This window comes from Brassica rapa, chromosome A09 (assembly GCF_000309985.2).
Source record: "Brassica rapa cultivar Chiifu-401-42 chromosome A09, CAAS_Brap_v3.01, whole genome shotgun sequence".
Lineage (NCBI taxonomy): Eukaryota > Viridiplantae > Streptophyta > Magnoliopsida > Brassicales > Brassicaceae > Brassica > Brassica rapa.
This window is the reverse complement of record NC_024803.2, coordinates 35,246,250-35,258,270: the sequence shown is the minus strand read 5'-3', so window position 1 is coordinate 35,258,270 and position 12,021 is coordinate 35,246,250. Positions and strand designations below refer to the sequence as shown.

The 12,021-nt window shown below is 28.6% G+C and overlaps 1 long non-coding RNA gene and 1 other non-coding gene across 5 annotated transcripts; both read right to left on the bottom strand.

The window, feature by feature from the left end:
- Nucleotides 1–3,682: 3,682 nt before the first annotated feature.
- On the bottom strand, nt 3,683–7,091 carry LOC103849749. Of its 4 annotated transcripts, none has more exons than XR_004451761.1 (6): nt 6,472–7,091; nt 5,823–6,240; nt 5,646–5,731; nt 5,493–5,559; nt 4,914–5,344; nt 3,683–4,839 (listed from the first exon to the last, which is right to left on the bottom strand). It is a non-coding gene; the product is annotated as an uncharacterized LOC103849749 (long non-coding RNA). The 4 variants fall into 4 exon arrangements; XR_004451760.1 differs by having other exon boundaries at nt 3,683–4,826; nt 6,472–7,089; XR_629542.3 differs by having other exon boundaries at nt 3,683–5,344; nt 5,823–5,866; nt 6,130–6,240; nt 6,472–7,083.
- A 4,691-nt stretch (nt 7,092–11,782) lies between these two features.
- MIR172C (microRNA MIR172c) lies at nt 11,783–11,934 on the bottom strand. Its single transcript, NR_128660.1, has one exon. It is a non-coding gene; the product is annotated as a microRNA MIR172c (primary transcript).
- Nucleotides 11,935–12,021: the final 87 nt, after the last annotated feature.

Here is a 12,021-nt window from a genome sequence, read left to right as displayed (position 1 = left end):
CAATTCTAAAAAATAATGTATAATATTGTATTATATTATTTAAAGAATAAAAAATAAGACTACATAACATAAATATATTTTTTATATTTTCTTTGTGGAAATCATTATGTTGTTTGATTGTTGTACTTAATTCACATATTTGCATAGATATTTGTGATAGATGAATAACTATATTTTTATTATCAGTAAATAATATATATTTATTATATAATATAAAAAAAATGAAATTATTTACTTTTTAATAAACTTGTCTCATGTTGGGGACTCGGTTATAGACATATCATATTCGAATGAAACATTTTTACACTTATCAATGTTCTTAACAATCAATAAACAAATCTGAATATTAAAACAATATCTCATACGATCTCTTTGTGGAATAACTACTTTGAAGAAATTGAATTTATGCATCAAAAAGGACTGGAAATGGATATGCATATGGGTTATCTAAGTCAGCTTTACAAAAAACTATTTATAGTTCATATATCATTTATGTCCATTCTATTTTTTTGTCCATCATTTCTTAAACATCTTGAAATAAGTAATGCTAATTAATAATAAACTTTTTGCTCACAAAATAAAAATCAAATTTGTTTAATTATCGCTTAATTTGTCTAAGTGATATATGTATTTCTCAATTATAAAAAAAAAATGTATAATATTGTATTACATTATTTAAAAAATATAAAATATGACTACATAACATAAATATATTTTTTAAATTTTCTTTGTGGAAATCATTATGTTGTTTGATTGTTGTACTTGATTCACATATTTGCATAGATATTTGTGGTAGATGAATAACTATATATTTATTATCAGTAAATAATATATATTGATTATATAATATAAGAAAAATAAAATTATTTACTTTTTAAACAAACTTGTCTCATGTTAGAGACTCGGTTATAGACATATCATATACGAAGGAGACATTTTTACAGTTATCAATCTTCTTAACATTGAAAAAACAAATCTACATATCAAAACAATATCTCATACGATCTATTTGTGGAATAACTACTCTGAAGAAATTGAATTTAGGCATAAAAAAGGACTGAAAATGGAATTTGTTATCTAAGTCTGCTTCACAAAGTACTATTCATAGTTCATATATCATTAATGTCCATCCTATTTTTTTGTCCACCATTTCTTAAACATCTTGAAATAAGTGATGCTAATTAATAATAAACTTGTTGCTGGAAAAAAAATCAAATTTGTCTAATTATCGCTTAAATATTTTATTAATATGGTCAAAGAAGCTTTTAAGTGATATCATAGTTTAATTTATTAGTTTTTTTTTGTTAATTTTTAGAGGTTTTTGTATTTAAGATTTTTTTCCATATTAAGCTTCTATTTCTTTCACAGAATTGATATATATATATATATATATATATATCATAAAAATTACCATCAAATCAGTTTTACTTATTTATTATTTTGTTTTAGCGAAAATACACTTTTTAAATAATTTAATTTAAAATAAAATTATATATTAATTTGCTGTATTTTAACAATTTCATTGATTTAATTAATTTGTTTTGGTGGATAACTTAAAAAGTTTTCAAATGAATCGGGGAAAGCAAGTTTATGTTGTTATATTATATTTATTTTGTGTATATAGAATCTATATATAATGCTATTGTAATAAAGAAAGAACATTATTTTTTTGTAACTAAAAAAATATACATTATTACAATTTAAAATGAATCAAAATTGAATAAAATGGTAATTAAATATTTGTAAATCTAATTGTTTAGTTGGATTCTCATGAAAAAAAAATCGATTGGTTAAACAAATGTTTCAAAATTTGTTGTGGTATTGTTTTGTCTATAAATTATAAAATTTATTGAATTAATATATTTAATTATTGCATCCTTAAATAATATTTTATTAAGACATTATAAAAATATGTTTTGAGTTGTTTTGTGAAATTGTACAAAAATCTATGTTTTTTCATATTTGTAACTTCAAAAAGATACATTATGATAATTTGAAATTAATCAAAATTGAATAAAATGGTAATTAAATATTTGTTAAATCTAATTATTATTTTTATCTTGTTTAGTTGGATTCTCATGAAAAAAAAATTGATAGGTTAAACAAATGTTTCAAAATTTGTTGTGTTATTGTTTTGTCTATAAATTACAAAATTTATTGAATTAATATATTTAATTATTGCACCCTTAAATAATATTTTATTAAGACATTAGAGAAGTATGTTATGAGTTGTTTTGTCAAAATTTTACAAAAAATCTATGTTTTTTCATATTTGTCACGAAAATTTATATGTTAAACTTACTTTTACAAAATTCTTAACTTTGTCACGAAAACAAAAATCTATATTTTTTCATATTTGTCAACGTTCTCACACTTTCTAAGAATATATTAGCTTAGTCACTTACTTATTTTTTTTTACAAAACAAAGTATCGGAGTCTTGAAAGTTGAATTCATATTATTGTAAATGTACATAAGAATTTGTGATTATATACTTAGTGGTTCTTGTATATGTGTCCAAGAAAGTTTCAATGGCTTAGTGGTAACTGTTGTGATTATATACTTAGTGGTTCTTGTATATGTTTTCAAGAAAGTTTCAATGGCTTAGTGGTAACTGTCCTATATATATATATATATATATATATATATATATATATATATATCATACTAACCCGGGTTCGATTCTCACATTCGCATTGTTTTTTTATTTTTTACGAAAAATAAATGAGATGACATGGCAATTTCGGATTCTCTGATTGGTTGATTTTTCTATCCTATGTGGACACTCTCTCCATGGCTTATATCCCCCTTTTAGTATAGTACTAGATCTTTTTTCCGCGCTTCGCGCGGAATCTTTATTATAAAAACTTGGGAAAATTATTTTTTTAGAGCAAAAAAATGATAAATATGTCCCTTCAGACTAATCTTATATACTTTATGTTCCATTGGACTAATTATTTTCAAAATGGCAATAATGCCCTTAAAGTTGTTATTTTTTTTATTTTTTTCGTTTTTTTTGTTTTTTTTATAAAAAAAAAATCGATTTTTAAAAAAATATCAAAGTGAATATTCTCAAATATTTTGTTTCCATATTTTTAGAAACTGATATCTTATCCGTAGAATACAGCTAATATGTAGAAATCGATTTCTACAGGTTTTTAGAATTATAGTAATATGTAGATTTTGATTTCTACATGTTTTAGATTTACAGTAAATCTGTAGAAGTCGGTTTCTACGTGTTGTAGATTTATATTAATGTGTAGATTTTGATTTCTAAAGATTTAGATCGGTAGGTTAAGCATGGAATGTGTATTCTAAATATTTTTAGAATACTCTTATTTACGTAGATCATGTATTCTAAACATTGTAGATTCAATGAAAAAAGTGGATTTTGTTTTCTACTTTGTAGAATGCAATTTCTACTTTATTTAGAACATAATATAAAATTTATGATTTAAACATTTTTAGAACTGAAAAAATACCACTAAGTTCATATTGGTATTTTATCAAAAGTTACTATTTTTCCAATTTTTTTTTGGTTTGTAAAACTACTTATTGAATTTATTTTCAAAAATATTAAAAGGTGTTATGGACAAAAATGACACAAAATAAATATTAGTCTAAAAGGACACAGTTATCATTTGTTTGCTCTAAAAACAATTTTCCGTAAAAACTTTTGCTTTCATTTGATTCTTATTTATTTAAATAATTCTTCATTGATCAAGCTAATACATAGAAGAATATTTACAACAGTAAAGAAGATGATTTTTTTTTGTTTGTTAACGACGCTGGTTTTCTATGTTGTCTTGGTCTTCTATGTTGTCTTCTTGATTCCTATATAATCAGAGTTTTATTAAGTGTAATAGATTTATTTTACTTTTTTTGAACTAAATAATAGATTTATTGTGCATATGAAATTATTCATGTAGTTATACTGAATTAATATAAGACTTACGTATAACTTTATGTGTTTTACATTTTGTTTTGTAATATAATCTTTAGTTTTTTGGGTTTTTTTTCTTTCTCTACTTTGTATATTGATATCACATATCATTTTTGATTAATTTTTAATTTAATTATTTATTACTATTTGTAGTTATATTTAGTAATTTTAAGCATTTTTCTTATTTAATTGCATCATCCAAGATTAATATGGTTCTTCCTGTTGATTATTGTGTGAAAACATATATGGTCTCCGACGTCTCTTGCCGATCAAAATACAAATTTATGTGTATTTATATGTAGTATTTGCACATATATATGTGTCTGCTATTATACAATATGATACAAATTAACATGCAACTCGATTGAAGTGATTTGATTATGAGGATGACTTCCATCCAAGATATTTGTCTGCAATCACATGTTTGAAATTTTGGTATTTTTAAATTGAAGGTAGCTAATGTTCTTGGTATGATAGTGTTGTACGATCCACTTCAAAGTATAAAGTCCACTGACTTAGTCTCCAAAGAGTAGATAAATATTAGTAATTCAAAGGAAAATATGAAGAGATTGATTAGATTGATAAACCTTAACCAGTTACATACTTCAACCCATTTAATAGAAAAAGAGCGGTTTTTATTTAGAAGGGAATTATTCTGAAGCATAGTGTCATGCTATTTAGATAAAGGACCCTTATAAGCAAAAACAATTGAAAAAACATTCCATTTGTTCCTTATTTAAACATCTTTCTTCATACCCGAACCCTTTTGGTCCATATCCGAATACAATTTCCTTACTTCTAATTTCTCTTACATCGGTCCATAGCATCTTCTTGATTCTGTGACAAACCCTGGTAGCTTCTCTTCCTCACCCCCACTCAACAAATCTAAAAACAGTTTCTTGAGAACCACGTAACAACATTATGATACTTGAATGAGCTAAATCAAGATCTTTGACGTAAGCGGAGTAGTACCTGGTGCATTTCTTGGCATTTGTGTTGAGCTTTCTCTTTCTGGCTCACTGTGTATCCAACCACCATATTAGCAGCCGCTGCTGATTTATTTTTAATCAACTCCACATTCTTATAGCCACCTTATGCCCTGCATATCACACTGCACCTTCCACCGTCCCTGCAATCGAGTTTGTCCCTTGCACTATCTACCCAACAACATCTGTTTTATGAGTAGCCACTTCGGCGTAATGAGCAGCTTCTGCCACCATCATCAGACGATTCCTTGCTCAATTTCATTGCTTCACATATTTTTTAAACAATTGTAGCCTTTCGCTGATACCGTTTTCTTCTCTTTCTCCCTTAAATACTCAGAATTTCTCTGATCTTTCTTAGCTGCAATGTCCTTAGCTTCAAGAGGTTTGTGTAGCGTGTAGTTTTTATGCTCTTGCACCCTGTTCAGTCTTCTTTTAATTAGCCCCACAAACATTTAAGTTAAGATTAACATATAGAGATATCTTTGCAGACATCTATACAAATGGTACAAAAGTAAATCAAAGCTCTTTCTTATGCAATGATGTGTAATAGCTCAAAACCACTAACCTTTCTCTTTCATCCTAACCTCTGGCACTGATTTTTCAGATCCCTCATCTTCCTTTGGATATTTCTTCTATGAGTGAAAAGTAATCAATGATTGGTCAACGACCAACATAACAACCAATCTATAAACTGACACTTGATTGACACTTGGTTTACCAATTTCTTGTTGTACGGTCTCAATGTTCTTCTCGTAGTCAAACTTGTGATTTTCAGCCTTGGCAACATGAAGTTATTTCTCCTCACTTATTGTAAAACACAAGTATTATACTTTGTTATGACAACTGAGATGATAAGCTAATAACACAACTATGGGTAATTGTTGAGAGAACATACCCCATTTGTCAAGAATTTCCACTTATCTCCAGCAGCTTTTGCAACTTGTATGTCCATACAAATAATAGAAAACCAACAAAAAAATACATTACAATCAAATTAAAAAGAGGAATAATGGCAACAGATTTATAAGTTCATATAACCATTGTCAAATACTTTTGACATCAAAATAACAGAAAGGATTCAAACCATCTAACCTGTATTAGATTTCGCAGTAGCCAGAGGAAGAACTTTTTTAAATAAAAAAATTTAACCCATGGAAACTACTGAACACAAAATAAAAGAAGAATTTGCAGGCGATTATTACATGAAAAAGAAGAAGGCCCCGGCTGGCCTTTTTGGTTTGTTTGGATCAGTTGCAGCCGCTTTGCTACATCCTGCTCACTTCGGTGGCTCCTTGGTCACATAGATAATCCACCTGGAGAGATCAAAATGAAGTATGGAGAGGAATTTGAGTAGGTAGCCAGGTACCGATTAAAAATCACATACATAGAAGAGAGATCTAGAAAGACACTGAAAATGAAAACAAATATTATTCGGCTCATAAACAAACTATCAACATGTATAAAAAAAATCACAAAGGGATCGGGGAACACAACATCGAGAGGAATTAGAGATAAAATCATAGAAGAAAATCAAACAAAATTACCTTGCGAAAGATTGTCGAGCAAAGAAGGGAGCAAAAGGATAAATGTATGAGATCTTGGCCTAATGAAGAAGCATTAGTCAAGAGTTGCAAACTGATGAAGGTAGCTTCTTGGTGAATGAGAGCACCGTAAAAGAGCTATATATATAACGTTTTTAGGTGTGAGAATTGGAAGAGTTGATTAGCTTTGTGTTAATGCAATAACGGTTGGGTCTTTATGAGTGATAGGGGTGGAAATGAGACTCTACGCAGGTGAATCGGTGGAGAAGATAACATAGTGATTTATGATTGATTTTTCAATCAGAAGGAATGAGAAGTCGAATCGGTCTGGAGGCGATATTTTGTCAAAAATTAGGTAGGAGTTTGGGTTTGTAGAAATAAAGACGTGGACAAAAACAGAGGATTACTTAAAAATGAAGCTGACATGTCAATTTTTTACTGGTTGATTATTTAATCCAACGTGGACAGGCTCTCCTTTGACCATATTCCCCTTTTAGTATAGGTTAGATTTGTTGTGTTATTGTTTTGTCTATAAATTACAAAATTTATTGAATTAATATATTTAATTATTGCACCCTTAAATAATATTTTATTAAGACATTAGAGAAGTATGTTATGAGTTGTTTTGTCAAAATTTTACAAAAATCTATGTTTTTTCATATTTGTCACGAAAATTTATATGTTAAACTTACTTTTACAAAATTCTTAACTTTGTCACGAAAACAAAAATCTATGTTTTTTCATATTTGTCAACGTTCTCACACTTTCTAAGAATATATTAGCTTAGTCACTTACTTATTTTTTTTTACAAAACAAAGTATCGGAGTCTTGAAAGTTGAATTCATATTATTGTAAATGTACATAAGAATTTGTGATTATATACTTAGTGGTTCTTGTATATGTGTCCAAGAAAGTTTCAATGACTTAGTGGTAACTGTTGTGATTATATACTTAGTGGTTCTTGTATATGTTTTCAAGAAAGTTTCAATGGCTTAGTGGTAACTGTCCTATATATATATATATATATATCATACTAACCCGGGTTCGATTCTCACCTTCGCATTGTTTTTTTATTTTTTACGAAAAATAAATGAGATGACATGGCAATTTCGGATTCTCTGATTGGTTGATTTTTCTATCCTATGTGGACACTCTCTCCATGGCTTATATCCCCCTTTTAGTATAGTATAGATTAAGGAAACTGTGTGTCTTTATGGGATGCGTAAAAAATTATCACTCCAAAAATATACTGAAGAAATAGATAATTTGGAAGGGGAAATATATATATATATATATATATAATTAAAAATCACTAGCATTTACCCAAATTAAACAAATAAAAGAATACAAATAATAAATATGAAAAGAAATAATTATATAAATATTTATCATTTTATTTTAAAAACTTTTTTGATCGTCTAGAACTTAAAACCCCATTTTATTGAAAGTTATCTTTAAAAAATAACAGAGTATGTAACAATTTTGGAGAGGCTTCTGATAAGTGATAACTATCCAATAAGCCTTACAAAACTTCTAACATGATACCATTCCAATAATTTAGAATCAATGAAACTTTAAATAAATCAGCAATACCATAGCACCCCTTACAAAATGAGTGTCAAGTGAAGCAATATTAAAAAAAGAAAGAAAAATAAGTGAAGCAATATTGTTATATAATATACAAAAGTATCTGTCGCTTAACCAGTCGCATTGAGAATAAAAACAAAGACATCTAACAAAATTCATATCAGTCAAACACCGAATCTTGTACTAATCATTGTGATTAGGATCACAACCACAAATTACAGTAATTCGATAATCTTACTATATACATTTTCTAACTATTAACTATTAAACTAATTATCCTTCGTTCAGCTGTAGAATTGAAGTTCATGGTTCATCTCTTTGACCAAGACACCCTAGTGAAGTTTCCATCTCCGCTCTCCGACCAAACCGGCATACATAGCTCATCATCTGCTAGTGTTAGTTGTACATATGCATCTTGGTCTTGAAGTTTCTTACTTCTCCTTTTGTCTATACGCATATTTTTTTGACATTGTCATCAAGCGAAAGCTGTTTACCATCAGAAATGGTATGCTACCGTTCTCAAATCCTTTCAGTTGAGTATTTCAATGTGGATGACTCCAACTATAATTTATCGTATCGAACAACAGTTGCAGGGTTTAATGTGAAGCTTCTTTATGAGTCTTTTCGTTATTTCAACACGTCTATCTTTTATTTTATTTTGTTGTAGTACTTTTCTGTAATCATCTTCTCATCGAGTACTTTCCGATGTAATCGTTAAATCTGTAGAGCCTTTAATTTTAATATAATCTTTTGGTGCACAAAAAAACTATTAAACTAATTTGCATATACAAAAAAAAAAAAAATTGCATATACAGTAGTATATAAGTCTCCAGTTTATAAGGGTCACTATATAACCTATGATTGGGTACAAGTCATACTAGCTAAGCATTTCATTTTGTCCCTTTTGTAGTTTTGTCCTTTTTATGCATATATTCTCGTATGACAAAGAAATGTAGACTAAACCTAAAATCTCGTTTGAGAAGAATATATAGTTTACGCTAGGCCTGGGCGTTCGGATATTCGGATCGGGTTCTAGTAGGTTCCTTTCGGGCTCAAGTTCTTTCGAGCTTTAAATATTTAGATTCAATAGGTATTTATGAATTTTTAGTTCGGGTTTGGATCGATTCTTTTCGGGTTCCGGTCGGTTCATATCTAAAATTAAAATACCTACAAAACACCCATAATTTTTGGATCCGTGTCGGGTCCGGATCGGGTTTGGGTATTTAAGATCTAAAAAAGACATAAAATATTCAAATTCCATCAAATTTAATCAATATTTATCATATATATCTAAAATTTTACAAAATAACTTAAATTAAACTATTAATAATTAAAATAAAATATTATAAACTCTAAATTTTTCATTTTAAAACTTCATCTTACTTAAAAAATTTACAAAATAATAACAAATATTGTTAACAGAAGATATTTCAACTAAATCATAAAATAATATATATAAAATAGAGCACCAAATTTTGGATATACATATTTTTAAGTCAAGTACAAATTGGTTTTTATCTGGTCAGGTCTATTCGGGTCGTTTTTTTTTTGTCCCGGTCTATTCGGATCGGTTCTTTTCGGTTTCAAATTTTTTCGGGTAAATAATTTTTAGACCCAAAAGGTACTTATAAATTTTCGGTTCGGTTTCTGGTCAGGTACTTTTGAGTCGGTTTTGGTTCGGGTTTTCGGGTCCAGGTTAAAATGCTAGCCTAGTTTAAGAAAAATTATTCTTTAAGAAACTGATCCTAGAATAAGGTAGGTTGTGAATTTAGGCTCTGAGGTTCTTAAAAAGAGACTATATAACTTGCAAGTGCATTTTTATATCAGAAAATGATGTACGAAATGATCTCAAAGATATATTTTGGATTAGCAGAAGTGTCACGTATCTTAGGACCCAATCTGAGGCCCAAATTTAAAGGCCGAAATTTAGAAGACGCCATAACTGCCAGACGTTTCTTATGTTTCAAAAAAAAAGTGTCTTTTTTTGTTGAATTGACCAACCATCTAACTAAATACAATAATTTGCCAATGTTACCCATATACTTAATTCGTAATATGTTTTTCAGTTTTTGTTTTTACCTCGTCAATTATATCATCATTAAAATTAGGAAATCTAGACTTCTTACCATTGACTTCAAATACAGTTCACAAAGCATATAATGGACACGAACGATAACAAACTACGGTTCCCAGCTCAACTCACAATTACTCGCATTATACGAAATCGCGATGAGACATTTTAACAACCTATACTTGCATGCTTAAACTTCATAAACCTAAAATCCACAATAATTTGCAAAAAATATCTGATAATTAAATGTTAATATCTGATAAAGAAACGACTAAAGTTTTGGTCTACTCCTAAACACAAATGTTTTTCCAGTATAAGTTTAGGCTATCTCAATTTGGCTTTTATATGTTCTTTATTTTCCAGTATGATTCTATACACATTATTAGGTTTCCTAGCCCCAATAAACTCAATTGTTTGGAACAGTGGAAAAGGAATCCATGACTTAAATCTTCCTAACGTGCTTTCGTATTACAGATACATATATGTTAGAGAAAAGGGTCAAAAATGCGATCAAATTCATATATAGTAAACACTTAATCTAATATTACAGAAAACAAATTTGTTTTAATTACATTTGCTCGGTCTAAATATGGAGTTTTACATGAATATAATAGTTGTCTTTCAATTTCGAAATAATATTTATTTTCTTTAAATAATCATTGTATACCAATACCTTGTCAGATCTTAAGTATTAGATAGATATGAATCTTTGCAGTAAAGAAATTTGTTATGATTGCGCAGACACACATATATATATATATATTTATATTCATCTATTTCCATACTAGACTTAGATCATAGTTGCAGTTAGCACTAGTGAGTAATGAGATTCGGTTTTCTAAACTCTGGTATAGTATATAGAAGATCATGTGAGAACCTCACAGAATATGAGTAAAATACAATACATCACATCATCATCTGCTATACATTATACTATAGAGAAACATGATCCGGAAGTAAGGATCTTGAATATAAAAAGACGCATTGACACGAAGAACAAGGAGGGTTAGGTTTCACATGAAGATGAATCCTTTGATTAACCAATGGACAAATAGAAGGTACATAACCATATGTAACCGAACATTAAACAACAGATATAGGCTTCCTCCATACATATTATGTCATATTCTACCAAACCCTTTGATTCACTGTTTTATATGCAAACCCCATATCAAATCTACAGATTCTGTGTATACCGTAGCTAAAATGACAAAAAAAGGAGCTACAAAATGACTTCTTTTTTTAAGACGAGCTACAAAATGACTTATGTTTACATTGTCCGTAGAAAGAAACCCCTATACTCAGATTTGTTCCCCACAAGTCTATACATTGTGCAGCAAAAAGTATAACGAGACTATATATAAGTAAGGGTTCGCTTAATCCAATCAACTGAAACATAAAAATATATACATATTTCTACCATTCATCATCGTTTCTTCAAAATAAATATGTTCAGGTACGCATACAGATCTATATAACAAACAAACACATGTTTGCTTGGTTATATATATATATATATATATAGGTTACATATATATATATGTATATATCTACCTATACCTGAGCAAAAGGATCACCACAAGTCCTCATATGTGACGGATCTAAAGATATGTTGGTCTGGATTTCTGGAAAATAATCGTTTAGTGATTATATCATATAAAAAAGCCATTTAATCGCCGCTGCAGCATCATCAAGATTCTCAAACCAAAAAAGACAGGCTCGAAGGAGAACCCATCAAGGAATATGATTTCTGAATCTTGATGATGATGCAATAGCAAAAAATGACTGCAACTGCTTCAAAGTCTGAACGCATCATCACAAACCCTAATAAGAAAACTAGTAAGGAGTATAGAGAAACCTAAGATCTGAAGAAGTATAAGAGATTTTGGTGAAGA